Source organism: Poecile atricapillus, chromosome 6, assembly GCF_030490865.1.
Source record: "Poecile atricapillus isolate bPoeAtr1 chromosome 6, bPoeAtr1.hap1, whole genome shotgun sequence".
NCBI classification, from domain to species: Eukaryota; Metazoa; Chordata; class Aves; order Passeriformes; family Paridae; genus Poecile; species Poecile atricapillus.
In genome coordinates this window covers 14,364,309-14,383,255 of record NC_081254.1, presented here as the reverse complement: position 1 = coordinate 14,383,255, position 18,947 = coordinate 14,364,309, and the positions used below count along the sequence as shown (strand labels likewise).

At 41.1% G+C, this 18,947-nt stretch overlaps 1 protein-coding gene across 9 annotated transcripts in view; it reads left to right on the top strand.

Annotated features, from left to right (window-relative positions):
* ZMIZ1 (zinc finger MIZ-type containing 1) overlaps positions 1 to 18,947 on the top strand; it is a 341,983-nt gene that overhangs the window by 247,261 nt on the left and 75,775 nt on the right. The window contains exon 1 of one of the 9 annotated variants that reach the window (XM_058840881.1): positions 1,840 to 1,978. The exons of the other annotated variants lie outside the window; for them this stretch is intronic. The gene's annotated coding sequence lies outside the window, so the exon portion shown is untranslated. Of the gene's footprint in view, positions 1 to 1,839; positions 1,979 to 18,947 lie in introns of those variants that run through there. 9 annotated transcript variants of the gene reach the window in all.

Here is an 18,947-nt window from a genome sequence, read left to right as displayed (position 1 = left end):
TGCCAGTCTAGCTGTATAATTTATACCTCCTTAAAGCATTGGTCCACTCTGAAAGGCAATGAAAAAAACGTGTAAGGTTCTTTACTTTCACTGCATGTGGCTGAATCTGAAGTTTGACCAGCTGCAGCAGAAACTACATTTAGTGTAAGAGTTTGTTCCTGCAGCCCCATGGGTACACCTGCATCTCTGAGGACCTAGCTGAAGGCTTGCCCAGGCTGTACAGGCTGTCTGCTATGGATGCTGGTCCAGTGCTCAGTCCTGGAGCACCTGTAGCAGCTGTGTTGTTGTGAGGTGTTCCTTCAGCCACACTTGTGCAGCTCTGAGATTGCACGAAGTCTGGAGGGTTTGCTTTGCTTGGTCTGCTTGGTCTGATGGCTGTGGAGAGAAAGCAATAACCCTGTCTGACAGACTGACCTTGAGATCCTACATCAGGAGTGGAAGTTAAGTGAGAGCAGGCATAACTCTTACCTGTTTGCAGTGGATTCCCTGGGGGGAAGGAAAAAAAAAAAAAAGAACATGAAATCTGACAATGCTTTTTTGTGGAATCATTTTTCAGAGAAGAGCTGCTCTTTGATATCTCTGATAGTTTGCTGCTCCAATCTGTCATGTTGCCGACTCTCTGCTAAGGTGTTTGGGAAGCACAGTTAAGTGACTGTAAGCATGGCAAGGGAAGCTGGGGCCATTTTTTCACTGAAAGGAATTTTTCTGGAGAAACAGTATTTTTTTCAAGTCCTCCTGTTTTTATTGTTTGTTTTGTTTGTTTCTCGTTGGAATCTGCCGGCTGCTTCACTGCCAGAGGGCCGGGTGCGCCTTTAAGAGGTGGAGGTGCCTTTGTGCAGGTTGTGCGGGGAAGGAAGTGGCTCTGAACCGAGGAGGGTGGCAGGAAAAGGCTGGTGCTCGGCTGGCCACAACTTAAACTGCCAGTTCTGCCTTTGAGAGGCAGCAAAGAATTGTCACGTTAGCTTCCTGGGGGTTGATCGTTTGTTGCTTTATTTTTTTTCCCCTTCGGCACTGTCAGTTGAAACGCTGACCACCGCAGGCACAGCTGGACATGCTTAAAACTCTTCCATGGGCAGCCCTGAGCTGGCAGTGGCGTGGGAACGGGTGATGTCTTGGGAGCGCTGCGCGGCCGGCAAAGGTGAATACCGTAACTCGCAAGCACAGCCCAAGGGACCTGTCCGGGCCAGGCTGTCCCGCAGGTGACAGCGGTTCCGGTGGCAGCCCCCGCCCGCCTGCCTCAGTTTCCCCCGGCGGCGGAGGGACGGCGCCCGTCGTTCCGCCGAGCGGGAGCGCTGGGGCGCCCTGGGGCCCGCAGTCGGCGCCGCCGCTCCAGCGACCTCCCCCGCCGGCCCTCCGGTACCTCCTGCCCGGCTCGCCGGTACCTCCTGCCCGGCCCGCCGGTACCTCCCGGCCGGGGCGGCGGCCGGTCCGGAAGGAAACTCCCGGCCGCGGGGGCCGCCCGCCCCGGGCGCTGCTCCGCCGCCGAGGCTGCCCTGGACGCTAATTAGCATGACTAGTTTGATGGATTTCGTCAAAAGCATTCAGCAAACAGGGTAGGGGGGAAGCGAGGGTGTAAGATTTCCCAAATCTCGAGACTTTTCAGCCCCGGTGCCCTTAATGGTTTGTTACGCGGGCTCGAACAAGTGTTGCTTCCAATTAATTGATCGAGGGGATTTATTTTAGTATTTTGGCTGGGTGCCAGAGACAGAGGCTTTGTCCTAGCGTTTTAAGCACCACCCCTCCTTGCAAGTTTGAAATGTGAGCTGCCTGGGTGGTTTTTTTTTTTTCCTCCTCTCTTTCTCTCTCTTCCTTCTGGCAAAGTGGCTGTGGCTGCGTGTGTGTGTGTGTGTGTGTGTGTGTGTGCGCGTGTGTGCACCAGAATGAGAGAAGGACGTACCTCTCTGTGTTATGGGAAAGCAAGACATGGATCAGTAGAGACAGAAAAGAGAACCATCAATATCAGTAACATGCAGCTGAGGTGAGATTTTTCTGAGTGTTTGATTTTCTTAAAACCCTCTCGGAAGATTTACAGCAGCCTTCTGCCATGCTGCGTGCCGAAGACGTACTCCTAAGCAATGTCATAGGGATGCTTACATGTCTATCGCCGTTTTAGGTCTGTTCGCGTACGTGTGAAGTTTTAAAGCTTAACCTGATTCTCTTTATTGTCTCTAGAGGGTTGTAGCTTGAGCACAAATAGCCTGTTGGCAAGTACGGCATGAGCCCATTAGCAAGACTCCATCTGTGATTGGTTTTGCCTGGAAACCGGGAGACAAGCAATGAATAATTGATGTGTGTTGTGCAGTAGCTGGACAGGCAAAGAGGAGAGAGAGAGAGGGAGAAACAGAGCAGGGTGCCCTCAGAGGGGGAGAGCGAACAAGCTTGAAAATAGCTACTGGCTGCCTTGTGCTGAGATGAAGGCAACCCCGGCTGTCTTTGTTCTGCACTGGCTGGTTTCTGCCTAGAAGTGTTTGCAGACATATGTGGCCTCTCTGCAGCAGCGGAGGCAGGCGCGCCGAGGAGGGGCGGCAGAGGAAGCCCGGTGAATGGGATGTAACTCGGGGGTAAGTTGGTTCCGGGGGGGCGGGGGCCGTGCGTGCGGGAGCGGGGCCGCGGCCGGAGCGCGCTGGCCGCAGGCAGAGCCCGTGAGTGCGTGCAGGGCCCTGAGCGATGTCTCGGTGTGCGGGAGCGGGTGCATTGTGGGAGCGGCTGTCAGCGATGGCAGCGGGCTCTGCCCTGCCCGGGCACCGCGCCCGGCCCGCCGGCGCTGCGCGGGGCTCCCGCCGCTCGGCCCGCGGCGCTCCCAGCGAGCTGCTGGCCGCATCCGCAGTCATAAAACCAAAAGGCAACTCCGATTATCGCTGGCCTTTCCTGCAACTTTAGCCTGTCTGGCACTGTCAGAACGTGACAAGCTGTTCTGCAAACAGCAGTGACAATACTGCTGCCACCATTTCATTTTTGCTGTCTTTACTGTCTTTAAAGACCTTGCCATGCAGAACTCACATCTGAGGCAAGTGGTTTCATAGAAGATCTCAAAGTAGTATTAGTATCGATGACAGTCTCGAGTATTCCAGTTGACAAGTTTTTTGCCCCTTCTGTTTAGTAGTAACAAGCGTCTTGTTTAGTCTTTTCCTGTGTAAAAACTAAAAAGGTTATTTAATTTGCATATGATTTAAGGAGTTTTGAGAAAGTTTCAAACTAGTGATGCCAGACTGGAATTCAGGAAGTTGGTTTTATTGTTCAGTTTAGTTAGTTGGCTTAATGCAAATAGTATCCAAGAACTGAATAAAACAGCATATATCAATATACACCAAAAACAAAATGTGAAGGATCTATGCAGCTTCAGTGTTTGCAATGCAGACATTGACAGCGCGGTCTGTTGGGGGAAGAGAGGTTGCTAATGTAGATAACAGCTCTTTGAATCGGTAAAATCACTGTGTAAGGTAAAGTAGACTTTGCATAAAGTAGCATCAGTGATTCTGGGTCCTCTAAAGTCACTGTCAAAACAAATTGTGACTTCAGTCATAGAAACTTCTTGTCCTGAGTTCAGGTGAGCCCATTATAAGATCTGGCTGAAACCCCCTACTATCTGTCGTCTTTCGATGAAATAAACACTCTCTGTAGACATCTCATGGAGTGAACTGGTTAAATGGAACCCACACTTATGACAACTTACCTTGGCTCATAGTAGTATAGAAGATAATGTTCATTGTGCAGATCTGTAGATTTTGGAATGAGAAGTTATTGCAGAGACAGTTTCTTTCAAGAAGTCATGTCTCAGGTTAAGCTAACCAGGTCATTAGGCTGGGGTGACCTTAGAAAAGCAATTAGTGTGACTGAAGTACTACTTGGAAATGCAAGTACATAAAACTAAGATCCAGCTAAAATTGTTCTATGTTGCCTAATGTATCCTGTAGTTTTTGTTCAAGTTAGAAGTTTATTACAGTTCTATTGGTAATAAAGTAATTATCAGCATCTAATCATGCATAAACATGGAAGCTCCTCTGAGTTCACCAGAAGCATGTCTTTCCATGCTGTCACCAGTCTGCTTAGCAGAATTTTGTTCCACTTTTTGCTTAGCATTTAAGTTGAGGTGGCAGCTAAAGTGCAATACAACATATGAACAAAAGTTTGGGTTTATGTAAATTTATTTCAGAATACCTCAGTCAGTAATGCTCCAGTGTAGGTGAACAGAAGAGTGTTACCAAAGGCTCAATATCAAATTTATGGTCAAAGTTTGATTTAAAGCAGTACTTAACATTGATTTGATTCCCACACACCCCACCTTTACCCCTTTCTGGAGGAGGCACCAGAAAATCCCTGGGGAAATACGTCTGCAAATGCAATGAAATTTCATTGGTAAAAAAGTCATCTGAATGAGCAAGGAAGAGTTTCATGTTAGCAATTGAAAAGACCGATCAAAAGTGAGGTTTAAAACATAGTCATAAGCCTTTGATCTTGTGTAGGTCGTAGTAGAATGGGTACAAATGTCAAAGCTGTGCCTGTCAATGTGTCTGTGATCCTGGCTGAAGTGTTGCCGTGTTCATATTTCAGTGCAACACATGTGCTCTGTGGTATTACTTGTGCTGAAAGTGACATTTAGTCCTTATGCTGGATGGATGCTCCAGGAACATCCAAGAAAGTTTGTCCACGTGTACTGGACAGGGGACAGCTTTTGGTTACAAAGCAAAGAAGCAGAGCATGCAAATCAACAATGAGAGAAAAATAGAGGATACTTGGGCTCAATGAATAAACAATTTGTTGTTGTAGTAACAGGTGCTGTATTAACTATGGTGAGATAGTTTAGAGGGAATAGTCTGCCAAAACAGTCTTGCTGTTGCTGTAAGAGTTAGCAATTAGTTCAAGAGAGTCTCTGAATCCAATGCCCCAAGCCCCTGCAATTACAAGATGTGTAACTAAGACAAGAGAATAGTGTTTTTCTATGTCACGAGGTAAGCTGAGGACACAGAAGTTCCCACGTTATCCTCGGTTGTCACTGTGACAATGCAAGGCTGCTTTCTCATGACCATTACACCAGTAAAAGAGATATTGCTGATCAACAGTGAGCAAAAATCATTAGAGTGAAGCCATCAGGAAACTGTCACTCTGCGGGATGGCACAATTGTAACTTATTTTTTCTCATAACAAAACAATAGATTGTAGATTATATTAAAAAATATCAAAAGAGCTAATCAGAGATGGAGCTAACCAGCAGAAAACAAATAATCCTAAAACCTTATTGTGTGAAATATTGTTCAAATGATGTTCCAGATCTCAGTGAAGATGCTCTTTGGTTTGATTCCTCTCAGTTGGAGAACAGAAAGTGCCACAGGAAATACCTTCCTCTGAGGCTGCTCTGGCAAGGGGAACTTCTGTTTTCTCTTGGGTAGAACAAACAGAAGAAGCTGCTCCTAACAGACTGCCATGAAACTGCTTGTAAGCAGCTGGACAGCAAGGTTTTTGCTCAGAGAAAAAAGCGGGGGGGGGGAAAAGTGGTTTCCTCCCAGCACTGCTCAGCTATTGCTGCAGTGTAGTTCAGAGCTATCCATGCTAGAGCTGGGGGATCTAATTGAAGTCTCAGAAGCCTTGCTGGGCACGTGGGGAGCTGTGCAGGCTGAGCAGATGGGTCACTACTTCTGGTACCTTGCAGGATACAGCAGAGACATATCCAGAGGGTTTAAAAAAAAATAATGTAACTAATTACCCCACTGTGTTTCTGCTAAGTTTCCTAGAATTTATTTTCCTTGTACTGCCTTTCCAGAAGAAACCAGAAAGTTCCATGAAAAAAAACAGTAGACATGACATCTGTTTCACTGTAGTGTGGTGTTACTGGTTTCTTTGAAGTAACCAAAACAAACGAAAAAGAAAATTAATTCAAAGTAACTAAAAGTTAACACACTTGAAAGAACATATTAAGTTAGTATCATTTGGCTCTTCTAACAGAAGGAAACAAAATTCCGTGGGGTATACCTTATGCTGAAGCAAAACAATGTTTTTGGTATATAAAACAGTTATTTTAGAAATAGCTAAAAACTATTTGAAGTTACTGAACAAAACCTTTTAAACCAGCATGTAAAATGATGAGGTAGTCTTCGAATGAAATGGCTGTATCACTAATTGTGAGAGGTACACCAGTGCATGTTAAGCAAAGCAGTAATAGCTCTTAAGGCATGGGGAAGAGTGCCTATCCATTCATCATCAGGGAGAAAGCAGCCAGCCAGTCTGGCTTTCACTGACAATTCAGTAAGGAAACAAGAGAAACCCAGAAAGAACGCAGAGAGGGTTTTTTTATTTCTATTTTTAATTGGAAGATGCTTGAAAAATGTTCTGCCTAAAATCAAGACAGAGTATAGTTATAAAGAAAACTGAGTGACATTGGGACAACTTCAGTTGTGTGGAAGTCTGCCACTGAGCCCACCTCTAATAAATACTATACATTTCTTCAGTTCTTGACCTGGATCATTCTTAAATATCCTCTGGAATGTGTGACTAATCCTGAGTCTTAGCTTGTTTGGAATCACTCTATTGACAGTAATCCAGTGCAACCAATGACAGTTTTACCTATTTCATTAAAAAAAAAAAAAAAAAAAAAAAAATAAAGTTAATTTTGTTCTCAGTTATCTTTATTAGTACCAATAAAATGTTCTGACAGCCAGCTAAGCTCCTAATTCTTGTTGTTTGTTGTAACTGAAGTACAGCTCTCAACATTTTGATGAGTAACACTTAATGTTTGTTTATAAACTTCTAATCCTCAAACTGAATTTTGTTGTTAGTAGTTTGTGGTTTTTATACCTCCTCAGTACCCCTTGCATCTATTAAACTAAGTTTCAGGAGGTAGGCAAGCTGGACTCTCTGTTGACATCCTGGAAGCAGATGAGATCCCATAATTGTTGGTTAATACAAGCTTGTTAGAATGCTATTTGGATATAGTGTTATAGTACCTGGAGAGGTTCATTCTTTCACCAATTTATCATTAAAACTATCTGTACTGGATTTTCAAAATCATTCTGACCTAAGTTACAAATAAAGTGAGTAGAGCTTCAGTAGAAGCAGAACTAGGGCAGATGGGAAGAACTGGGATTCTCATAAAAGGCGCTTCTTTACTTATTCTTGATTACCTTTTCGTGGTCAAGGTAAGAAGGTAACAGGGAGAACTAACAGGAGTTTGTCACAGGACTCTCTTCAGTTCTCAGTTAGCTATGCTAACCAGTTTTACTGATCTGGCCTTTGATTTTGTGGTTTAATATATTTAACGTTTATTAACAATCTTATTTAGTATGTAGTAGGAAAAGAAAAAATACTGGGGAGGGGGTGTTGTGCCACTTACTTATCCGTATACTAGGCCAGACTTGAAAGAAGGGTGTTAACAGTACTTTTCCTGTCTTATCTACTGACACTATCCAACTGTTTTAGAAAGTTAAGGTTTTCAAGCATCAGCCTAACAGCATGGCTTTCAGAGGAGCCTGTCATGATTTACTTATTCATACAGATTGCAGTGGCTTATGTAGTCTTGATCCTGCTTGATCTGCCAGCAGTATTTGCTTCTATTGATCACAGGCTGTTATTTGACTGCCTTGAGCAGCTTGTAGGTCTCCCTGGTTCTGGTAACAGGGTCTGCTACGGATGCTTCTCAGCCTTCTCATTTTGCTGCTGTCAGTAGTTTTAACTCCAAATTTCCTGCTCAGACAGATACTCTGCATAATTTTGTCATGCTGGTTGTGTTTTTCCATAAGTTTGGGAGCACCTTAGCGAGCTATGGTGCTGAACTGGGGTTCTGTCCTGATTTGGCTGTTATCTCTGGTTTATAATGTGTGTTTGGCAATGTGCCTGGCCATCATGTGAAGCTGTGTGTAAAAACTCCTCCTATCCTGGGTATAAAAAAATACCATATTTTTGGGAATGACCAGCAGTTCTTCATGTTCCTACACACCTTTACAGTCCTGCTTTTTTTTCTAGCAAGAGAGCAAATGAGAGGTTAGTCTGGAAGAGACTTAGAAACCTTGTCTTGCACAAATACAAATACAAATTGTCTGTTTCAGCCCACTTTCCAAATGGTTATATATGTTTTCTAACTATTCCTTGGGGTTGAAATACTGTAATTCCTCAATTGGCTGATTTACCTGGAAGGTCCTTGAAGTAATTAGTGTCTGTCAAAAAGTATGCTTCATCAGACCAAAGTTGCAGTAGAATCAGCTTCGAAACAAATTTTCATATAAGTTTATATATGGTCTTAGTCCATTAGTAATGGAAGATTTTAATTTTTTTACTTAATGACTTTACAACTTGTAAAAATACTGTTAAGATCTTTGCAAAATAGAAGCATGGATGGTCCTTTTATATTTGGTGTTTCTGGTTTCAGTACAAGACTGACCTTCATTAGAACATGCAGTTAAGCTTCTGTCTGTTTGTGACACCTTGTATCATTTTGATAGATACACAGCCCCACAGATGGTCTTTGAGCAGACAGAACAGTTATTCGCAGGCTGGCTTTTTGAAGAAGTACTTGAGATGGAAAATTATAAGGACCAAGTGATTTTTACTTGTAAGGAACACATTTAATATGTGATGACCCACTCTTTCCATCCTGCTATATAGACACATCTAGTAAAATGAGGATGTTGGCTGTCTGGCTTGCCTGACATTCTCCTGACAAACTTCCTCTTTGTCTCTACATCTACAAAAAAATATCAGAGAGATTAATTGTCTCACAGAGAGAGTTTGGGACTTTGGAGAGTTGATCATTAGTGTTCAATACCCCATAATCTTGGATTTTATAATTTGTGATAAGCAAAACAGAAGATAGAGTTTATAATATTTTCTAAGTTAAGAGTAGGTTATAGGAGATGAAAAATTGGAAATTTTAAAGTCCCATCTTAAGTGCTGACTTTAAGTTACTTACTTGAATCACTCATGAATCATGTTGCAAAGGCAAAAATGTCCTTCTTGCTAAATGACTGTAATCTAAAATGTTATAGAGAGCTAAATGATTTATTGATGTCTATTTCTGAGGCGTTTACCTGCACCTGTAGCCAGCCCATTCCATTTATTTTGGCTTGCTGACAAATTAGCAGGCTATTTGTATGTCAGATTTGGTCAGTAGTCAGCTCCCACCCCCTTACATATTGAACTGCTTCTAATTTAATTGTTTGTGGTATTGGCAATTTATAATCCAGATAGATGTCATTCAGGGGAGCTCTTTTGCATAGAGAAGAGAAAAAGCAGAAGATCTATTTCTTATATTCTCGTAGTACCTAGTAGAAAAGACAGTATGCAGAAGAGAGCAGCTTTCAAGGCTCTTCCATGCAAGCAGGCAATGATCTATGCATTACCTTCCTTTCTGCTAGTTTGGAATGTCAAATATTAGCTTTGATTTTAGGTTTCATATTTAGTGGCTGAAATAAGATTAACTCTGTGATTATGGCCATTGTTGCTGTATCTAGGCACCCCTCAAGAGTGAGCAATCCAAATTACATATTGGAGTTTTAACTGCATGTATAAGTTGTATAAATACTCTCAGGAGGAGTTGGAAGTAAGCGTTGCCACCTGCAGTGGTTACACTGCAGTGCTTGAGTAAGTTTTGTGGGGTATTGAAGGCAAAATTACTGTTTCTTGCTCAATTGTTTTAGCTGCTGGTTTAGATCTTCATCACAGTAAGAGTCTGAGCACTCCTTTTCCAAGTCAGCGCTGCTGTGTGTCACAGAGGCCCTTGCAGGTTGCCTGACCTCGGCTCCAGCCCCGCTGCTCCTCTGTGGCACGGCCGCTGCTGCCAGCCATAGCTGCTCACTGTGTTTGTTTCACTAGTGAAATCTGTTGTGTGGCTATGTTTTCTTCAGATTAATTAATCTGATCTTGCACTCTGAGTTTTAGGTAAGATAGGAAATCTGGGCTTTGACACAGCCAAGATTTTCATGTCGTGGGAGCATGGCCATCAGATATTCTGCTAGGGTTCCCTGGGACTGCAGGTGGGGACAAGACTCAGCTATTGTTTTCTCCTCTCAAACAGCTCCACGGCTGCTAGTTAACATTGCTGGCACTGTACAGCTTGAAATGTTTTATGGTCTTACATCTACTTAACCTTTAATGTTTTCTGTCAACATCTATTATGACCTGGTGGCCTATGGTTAGTAAAATGTGCCCTTGCAGGCTGCCAGATACTGTAATGGAATTAAGCCTTAAAAATTATCAGACCTGTCAAAGGGGCTTATAGTCCTGTGAGAGCTTTAAGTGGTTTCTTACCTTCACTTCAACACACATTTGACCTGGTTGAAGTGGTTTTACTCAATTGTTTTGTTTTTACTTCCTATTAATACTTCTAAAACTGGGGGAGGGCAAGTGGAGGAAAAAAATTCATTTCCTTGGCATCTTTATGAGGAGTCTCTTCAGTTCTGTCCCAGATAACTTTTTTATTTTTTCCACTCTGTTGCACTTGTAGATTAAAGTCTGCAGATATTTCTGTGGGAACTTGTTCCTTTTTAAAGTAAGGGCATAAGGATGCTTCGTTATGTGCCTTAGTCACTCAGTGTGTGCTGAGGGCTGGCACAAGTCAGGAGGGAATGTCAGGCTTGCTTTGAGGGAGGTTGGGCTCAACAAAGTGCTCACAGAAGGTGCTGAACCAACACCTCTGGAAATGAATGTCCTCTGCAGAGTGAGTGTAGGAAGGACAGTAACACTGCAGTTACTTGTATTTACCACCTTTGTGCTTTAATCTGAGCACAGGACAGTATGAGATTCTGAGATGGTTTACCTTTTGCTATTTAATTTTCACTTGCCTGTAGAAATGCTGAAAGTAATTTTGTAGCATTTTAGTGGTGTTGCTGTGATTATAACACAGTGCCTGGTGGTCATTAACACTGCAAGTTAATTAGCAGAGAGATAGTACATGTATCATATCCAACAGAAATTGAAATTAGCCGTAGAGGAGACAGTTTGACTGTGTCACATGCAGCCTGTAGCCAAGTTTGGCAGGTCACCTTATCTGAGCCTGATTCCTGAGCCTCACTTCATAGCAGTTTCCTGTCTTTGTGAAGTGGTTGTATGTGAGCCATTTTTTAAAGTTACTCCACATTTTTAACACTTGTTTTGTTTTTGAGGAGTGTCGCAACTTTGGCTTCTGAAGTAGTGCCATGCTGACTCAGTTTCTTACCACCAGCAGGGTGGTGCAAGATGAGGAAAGAGAATAAAGCTAATAAAATGCTATTCCAAAATAAAGCAAATAAAATGCTGTCTTGTTTGAAACTTATCACATAAGTGATAGAGGGAAACACACAGCAGCCATTTGCAAGGAAAAGCCCTTTTATTACAGCAGTTTTTAAGTTTTTTTTTACGTTTTTCTTTTCTCATATAACATAATCAAGCAAAGTAAAAAAAATGCTGTTCCTGCTGCTAAACTGCATGCAGGTATTAGCCCCATAAATTAGATTAATTTTAAAAAATAGTTTAGGTTTTCTGAGGTGACTTTAATTGGGATAGATGCTGGAATAAATTGGTCTCTTGGTTAAGGAGGACAAATAGACAAATACCCATCCCCCCAAGAAAGGAACTCCTGTTACAGTTTTTAGAAAAATTGCACTCAGTACTAAATCCTGAGTTGGAATGCTCTGAAATCCTGACCTTCCTACAGATGTATTTCTTCTTTTATTTTGTTTTTGGTATACAAATCCCAAGAACCTCCCAGGACACCCACTACTAAGCAGAAGAAATGGAGATGTAGGAATGAAACCTGTCATCAGGCAGCCCTGGTGAGTGTCATGAGATGGGCTGTCTCTTCTGATCCAAGAGCTCGAGTATATTGATGGCTAATATTTTTACTTTGTGACAGTCCAGTGAGTGATCTCATCAGTTGTTGCTAGCAGATACAAAAATGATATGCTTGTGGTAGTAAGACAGGTGCTTTTTTTCTGTGCTTGTCTTGGGACATGAGTGTCAGACGTGAATGACATTTCTTTCTGAATGTAATTGTCCACAGCATTTTGGAAAGGTGCAAAGTAGATTACAATTTTTCGTAGTGGAGGGAGGGGAGAAGGACCTGTCTCAGACAGCAAATTCCTGTTCATGAAAATTTGGGATTCTTTCTGCCTTCTGGGAAATTAATGTTTTAAGAGTTGTCTAGCTGTTCTAAGAGGAAGTACCTGAACTGTTGCTGTTTCTACTGTCATGGCAAAGAGGTGATAACGGTGTGAAAGAAATGAGCAGCAGTGAAGGTCTTCTTTCAATACTTATTGTGGTTTATTTTGCTGGATTGCAAAGACATCAGATGCCTTTTTATAAATAAATTTTTAGTAAATAACAAGGAAAGCAGTTTGTGCAGTCAGACAAGAAGCTTTCCACAGTGGCCAGATTTATCAGTCCTGATTTTCTGCTGTGTTCTGTCTTACTGTCAAGTGAAGCAAAGCTGATGCACTGAAAAATGGGAGCTCTGTCAATGTTTAGGTTATTTAATCCTCAGTGTTGATTCCCAGTTGCAGTGGTTTCTGTTACCAGAACAGAAGGTTTGTTTATTTGAGCATCCTCCTCCTCAGTTGTATGTCTCCTGTAGTCAGAGCACATGTGCCTGTGAAAACTCAGACTTTGGCCAAGTCATCCAAAATAATGGGTGAAAGAAATGGGTAAAATAAACACTTCACTTGAAATAGGCATTTGGTTTTCCAGCCATCTCATCATTTTCAAGGATGTACAAATTTAATGAGGAATCAGGGACTCAAGACAGATTGAAATGAGAGAATTTATTTGAATGAAGCAGAGGCTGATCATAAAACAATGGTGTATGAGAGTTCAACTTTTTTTGTTTCAGTGAAGTCCTAAGTAGAAGCCTGAGTGTTCCCTCTGCAGCTCAGTTCTTCCTTCCTTCTCTCTGTGTTTACATAATGGCACTTTCCCCTAACATTTTGCTTCTGTGCCTGTGTTTGTGCAGTACTTTGACTGTCAAAACGTCTGACTGCAGTATGGAAGTTAATGTCTTAGTGTGAAAGTAATATTTATTATTCATTGTCTTTACACTGAAATGTCTCTGTATTTGTTGATCTTCACAAAGCATGTCAAACAGCTGATAATTTTTCCAAAATCTCACTCTAAATAGTGCTTGTTACCTTTAAACTGAAGGGTGATGGTGGCTCTCAATTTTCTAACAATGGAACCACCGTGAAACACCCTTCTAATTAATGCCATTTCAAGCTGTTGTACAGTTTCACTCATAGTATTTGGCAAATTTTACAAAGTCTTTTTCAGAGGGCTTTCGATTGTTAACAGGCTGAGGCATTTTAAAGAAATGTTACCAGTTGTCACTGTCTAAAACTGGAGACTACAGCTGAGTTTTCCCATATGTATTTTCATTGTTTTTGTAATCTGTTTAGAGATCAGCTTTGCATGAATCAAAGGATCCAAGGGGGGGAAAAATATCTAAGTGGCTCTCTCCAGAAGCTTCTCTTGCAGATTTCATTGATGATCAAGATATTTGTGGTCTGTCCTTAACTCTCTTTTTTTCTTCATAATTAGACTAAAATTGAAGATTATGTTTCATACTGCGTGAGTAGTAACATCTATGTACAATGCTTGAGAAGTGGCTTAAGCAGTGAAACAGTCCACAATCAGATTTCCTCCAGTAATGGTAATTTCTCTCTTAAAAGCAAGAAGATAGCTCAATCTATGTACGAAGTAGAATAGACCTGTGTTCTGATTTAACACACCTGTAAATAAGCAGGGGAAAGAGGAAAAATGCAGGGGAAGAAAAGGCTGCCACATCAACAGTTCTCTGACAGTTATGGAATTACTGATATCATAAATTCAAGTTAAACTTTGCTAGAAATTAGCCATCAGATTGGTAACTTCTGCCTACCTTACACTACTTCTTCACATTTTTACACAGAACTGCATATGCTGCCCTTTTTATAGACTGAGTTCTGAAAATTTATCTGCTCTCCTCTGAATTTCCATTTTACATGATGTGAAAGGCATGTACCTTTTGGGAGATAGTTTATTACTTGATTTCAGTGATTTCTCTGAAACCTGGAAGAAAGATGTGAAGGTATAAATGATAAGGAGTTTTGTGGAGCGAGGATGAAATCACCTGGAGTGAGATCTGCACGTAAAACTTGCGTGTGCATGGAAATGCCATTAAGAACTGTGCTTATTTACAACACTCAATACAGGCAAAAATGTTGAATAGGTATAGTTCTACAATAAAAATGGTGTTTTGCTGATGCTGCTTGTTTCACTCAAGGAATCAGTATAAGCTATAAACTAGGAAGATCACTTTTCTTTGCTGATACAAACCGTATTTACAATAGGCACACATATCAAACTTTTTGAGGGGTGTTGTGTTGGCAGAATATCTATTGAAATGGTCCCAAGGAATGGAAGAGGCAAGAGCTGTGCTCCTGACAGTAACTATCTCTTACTGCTTATTTGAACTTTCCAATGTTTTCACTAGGTGCTGCTTTCTGGACAATGCTCTGTTGCTATCTGATACTGTGCATACAGACTGGGATTGTGGGTTTTGTTAGTCAGTGCAGTTACCATGAAAATGGTAACTTACAAGATTAGTTAAGGTGTGTGTTCTACCCAATTTATTTCCAAAGAGTCTCTCCTGGATGTACTTCAGTGTATCTCTGAAACAGTCCTCTTGCCCATAGCATCATTTTTCTTTGTCATGGATCATCCATGACTAATGGTAAACCTGCCTAGTCTACAAATTCTGTAGGGAGAAAGACAGGCTGGCTGTTTAAAAGACTGGTAATCACTTGAACTACACCAAAATGTTATTCACTCACTTAAGAGAGTCTTCTCAGCATTATTGAAATACATAAATATGGCTTTACACCTTGAAAGGGGTTTTTAGGATCAGCCTAGTGCAGACCTGGACGTAATTCATAAGTTTCAGTCCAGGAGGACTTGATCCCATCCTAAGTTTCATCTTGAGCTTCAGGTTAAAAGGACTATGGAAGAAATTATGAACTCAATTTAAGTGGGTTTGACTTTATTGATAGCAACATCTTCCATATTCCCTGAATTTGCAGTTGCCCAAAACTGTTGACCAAAATGCATCCCAACCCCTCTTGTTCTTTCAGCAACCTCAGCTATGTTGCCTTTGATCATTTCCTGAAGAAGCAGCTTAGCCTGGTTTCAGTATAAAAATACTCAATTCTAGATCTGAGTAAAAAGTGTTTTTCATGTATTCCCAAGGCTGCTTGCTTAGTTTTTTTTTTTTTGTCCTTCTGTGCAGTGACCTACCCTTTGGAAAAAAATTGAGGCTTGCCAGAGCAAGGCATATTTGCAACTTGAGCAACTCCTGCCTAAACCACATCTGTAAGCTTTTTGTAAATGAATTAAAATGCAGCTGTGCCTTTCACACCAAAATTGATGTGGTCCATTTTTTCCAGCCAAATACTCTTTTACTGTGTTTGAAATATCTGTTCAAAGATAGTATTGCTGCTGGTCTTCTTTTTCCCCTGTTGATTTGCTTCTGTAGAAATGAGTTTGGTTTTTTGTTTTTTCCTTATATTTTAGGTTTTGACAAATAGACCAGTATTTGGATCAAATAACAATAAAATGAGACAATGAGACATTTCTTCATAATGTAGCACTTTAGGTGTGAATATTGTTTCTTTCTAGCGTTTGATAATTGCTTGTCTGGAATTTTATGTTTAGCCTCTCTAAAAATTTTGTTAATCCAGAAGGAATTGACTATTGATGTTACAGTTCAGTGAAACCAACGTGTTACCCAAGGTGGGGCTAAAATTGGTTCCCATGTGGAGCCTGTTTGCAGAGCACTGTCCTTCCCCTACCTGAGGAAGCCTGTGCTGAACTCAGAAGTGTAATGTGAGAGTTCTCACCTGTAGCTGTGCACTGTGTGCATGCAGGCAGGAGGCCACAGTGCAGATTACTTTGATTATATTGCTGTAAGTAGTTTTTCTATTTGAAAATGAATCATGTTTTCATCTGCATGCTGGTTTATTGAAATAACAATTTAGAGTAAAAACAATTCAGTAATTTGATTTGGTTTCAGTAATTGTAGAATTCAGCTGTTAATCACAAACTAAATTCTTTGATTTCTATTAATGACTTCTAAAAGTTTCTATTTTCATTGGAACAGAGAAAGTAGGAGAATTTAAGTTCGGGCAAAACTTTAATAGCTGCAATCCTGCAAAAAGCTCAACTTGGGTGAAATGCACTCAGGACTGGGATGTGCTGTTGCAAGTAACCAGCATAGTGCCCCTGATGCCTGCACACTGCTTTACTGGCATGACTCTCCCTGTACTCCTTCCCCCAGAGATAGTGTGTTTTCTCTCTGCAGAAAGGTTGTGCCTGTCAGCAAGAAAGATGATGTGTGCTCCTTTTGGGCTGCATTACTAAAGCTGCTGCTAGAATCCCATTTCAGAATAAAGGCAGCTGAACAAAGAGTTATGACACCCAAAACATAAGCAGGATAGCTGAAGTCCATGAACACAGGAATAACATAACATTATACCAATAGTGGCAGGCTACACACCTGAATCTGATGTTAGTCAGGCTGAGGAGGAACTCCTGAAGTTAGAGAAGATATTAGGTAAAAGTGAGGGGGAAATAAAGTGTCTAGTAGCAATACTCAAGTTCAGATGTGCTTTTTACTTTTCAAGCTTACACTTGCCAAGAGTGTTTGCTTTACGAGCTTATACTTGCCAAGAGTGTTTATGGTTTACTTTGAAAAGTTCAGCTAACACAGCCTATGAAGAATTGATCTACAAAGAGATACCAGCATTTTGTCTCAGTTTTGAAAGTAGGTTTTCAAGATTTCTCTCCCACTCAGGGCAGGGGCTGGCCAGTGTTCTGGTTGCTGTGTGTGCAAAGGCAGATGGGCGAATGTACCTGCCTGACTTTCCTGTGTGACAGCTGTACCCATTAGTCTCCATTTGCTGTCTCACTGTCTCTAGTGCCATATGTTCTTTTTCTTTAAGTAAACAGGTATATAATAGCTAGGACAGATGTGAATAGCAAAAGGGCATAAGCAGAATTATTTGGAACAAGACTCAAATGATTGATCTTGATACCAGTAGTCTTAACCAGTTTATGGTAGAACTGGATTGGTACGTGGCTTACAGTTGCTTTCACTGTTCCTGTCAATGGAAGGGTATCTTTAATCAACTTATGATTTTAGTTTCTATCTGTCTTCTTACAACTCATTAGTGTTCGTAATTACATCCTTTTAGAGCTTAGTAACTTGCCTATTGCTTACTAATATGCTTGAGGAATGTTGCAGATTAGTTTTGTAGACAGCCTAGTCAGTGTCGACAGCAGAGAGGCTCATGCAACTGTTTTTCTTTTGTTTATTTAATTTCATCAGTACAGAGTCATTGAGGTAAATACTTTCTTGAAATGCCTTAGAAAACAATAGTATTAAAAGCATTGAATATATACATGAAGGAATTAGCATTAAATTACAGAGAAATGGCAGCTGGAAATGTAATCATGTAGACAGATAATTTATAACAAGATACATTGTTGAGTTGCACATACTTCGTTCAAAAAGATACTAGGAGTGTGTCAGCGTATGCAGTGGAGAGATGTAGTTTCCCCTGTCAGGGAGGAGTTTTTTGTTTTCATTTTATCCGGAATTGTGAAATCTAGAAGGTTATTGTTTTTTATAGAGAAGAGCATCTTTGAAAACAATGCCTACTATTATGTCTGATCATCTTCCTTTTCCTTGTCAGCAATCTACCACATCTAGTTATGAACAAACACAGCTCTTAAACATGAATGGGATTCTCATTATTTGCTACGTGCACCTAGTTTCTTTCTTCCCCAACCTTTGGTGGTAATGAACATTAGTTCACAATAGTTTTCTATTCTCATAATGTGTTTTAGAACAGGCAGTCTTAAGATTAAAGAGGATAAATGAGGAACCTTAAAAAAGCCTTTTTAGAGTTGCTTATCAGAGTTTGATTCCCACATTGATAGCATAAGCTAAGGATTTATGAATCAAGCACAGTTCTAAACTGCATTCTCCAATACTGTTTTTAATCTGATTTGTTGCTGCTGCTTATGTGTTTACAGTTCTTAAGGTATCAGGAGGAAATAGTGTATCATAAATAAAACATCAGAACACAATTTGGCATAAGTAAACCTTAGGAACCTTAGCATTGGTTGCTAGAAAGACAGAAAATAGTTCTACTGGCCCAATTCAATGTGATTTTGAAGGAGCAACCCTATGTAAGTTTGCTGGGAGAATATAGAGAAATCCCAGGTGAGCTGAGAAGACTATAGCAAATTTACTGCAGGATTCTCCCCTTTATAACCCTCTTGCTTTTGCAGGGTAAAACACTGGAATAAGCTCTGCACTGGTATATCCTCCTTGCTGAGCTGCAGTGGTTGAGTGGCCGAGTTCTAATGCCCACCATGGGAAGTGTTTGCACGTGGGACTGGGGCACAGAGTGGGGCTGAAAGCCTGGCACAGGTCTGCAACTTTGGCTCTCCCCAGGAACCAAAGGGTTGTTGTTTTGTGATGGAGAGGGCAAGGTCAACACCTATGGCCCTAGAAAAGTAAACAGAATTTTTAACAGATGAAATCCTATCCTTGCAGCAATTGATGTCAGTTTTGCCATTTTTCGCAGCACATTCAAGATTTCACCCTGGGAGTTCATTTTCTTGTACTTGTTTCTCCCATTCCCTAGAATATACAAACCTGAATTGAACCTCTGCAGTTCCATGTGCATTTTAGACATGGTAGCTAAAAACTCCTGATATGCATTCTATAACCCAGCCTTCAGGTTTCAAATGCCACCTTAGATGCAAACATAAGATAAGCGTATTACCAATGGGACCTGCACTTACTTCTTGTCTTTTGGCCATATGATCTTTATGCATCATCATGTTTCCTTCTTCACATTCTATTAATTTTTTATGAGCTTCATTAGAACTGTAAAGCACAAGCTGTTTTCATGTAGAGGGTTTTTATGGTGACTAAATATTGGAGAAAAGAA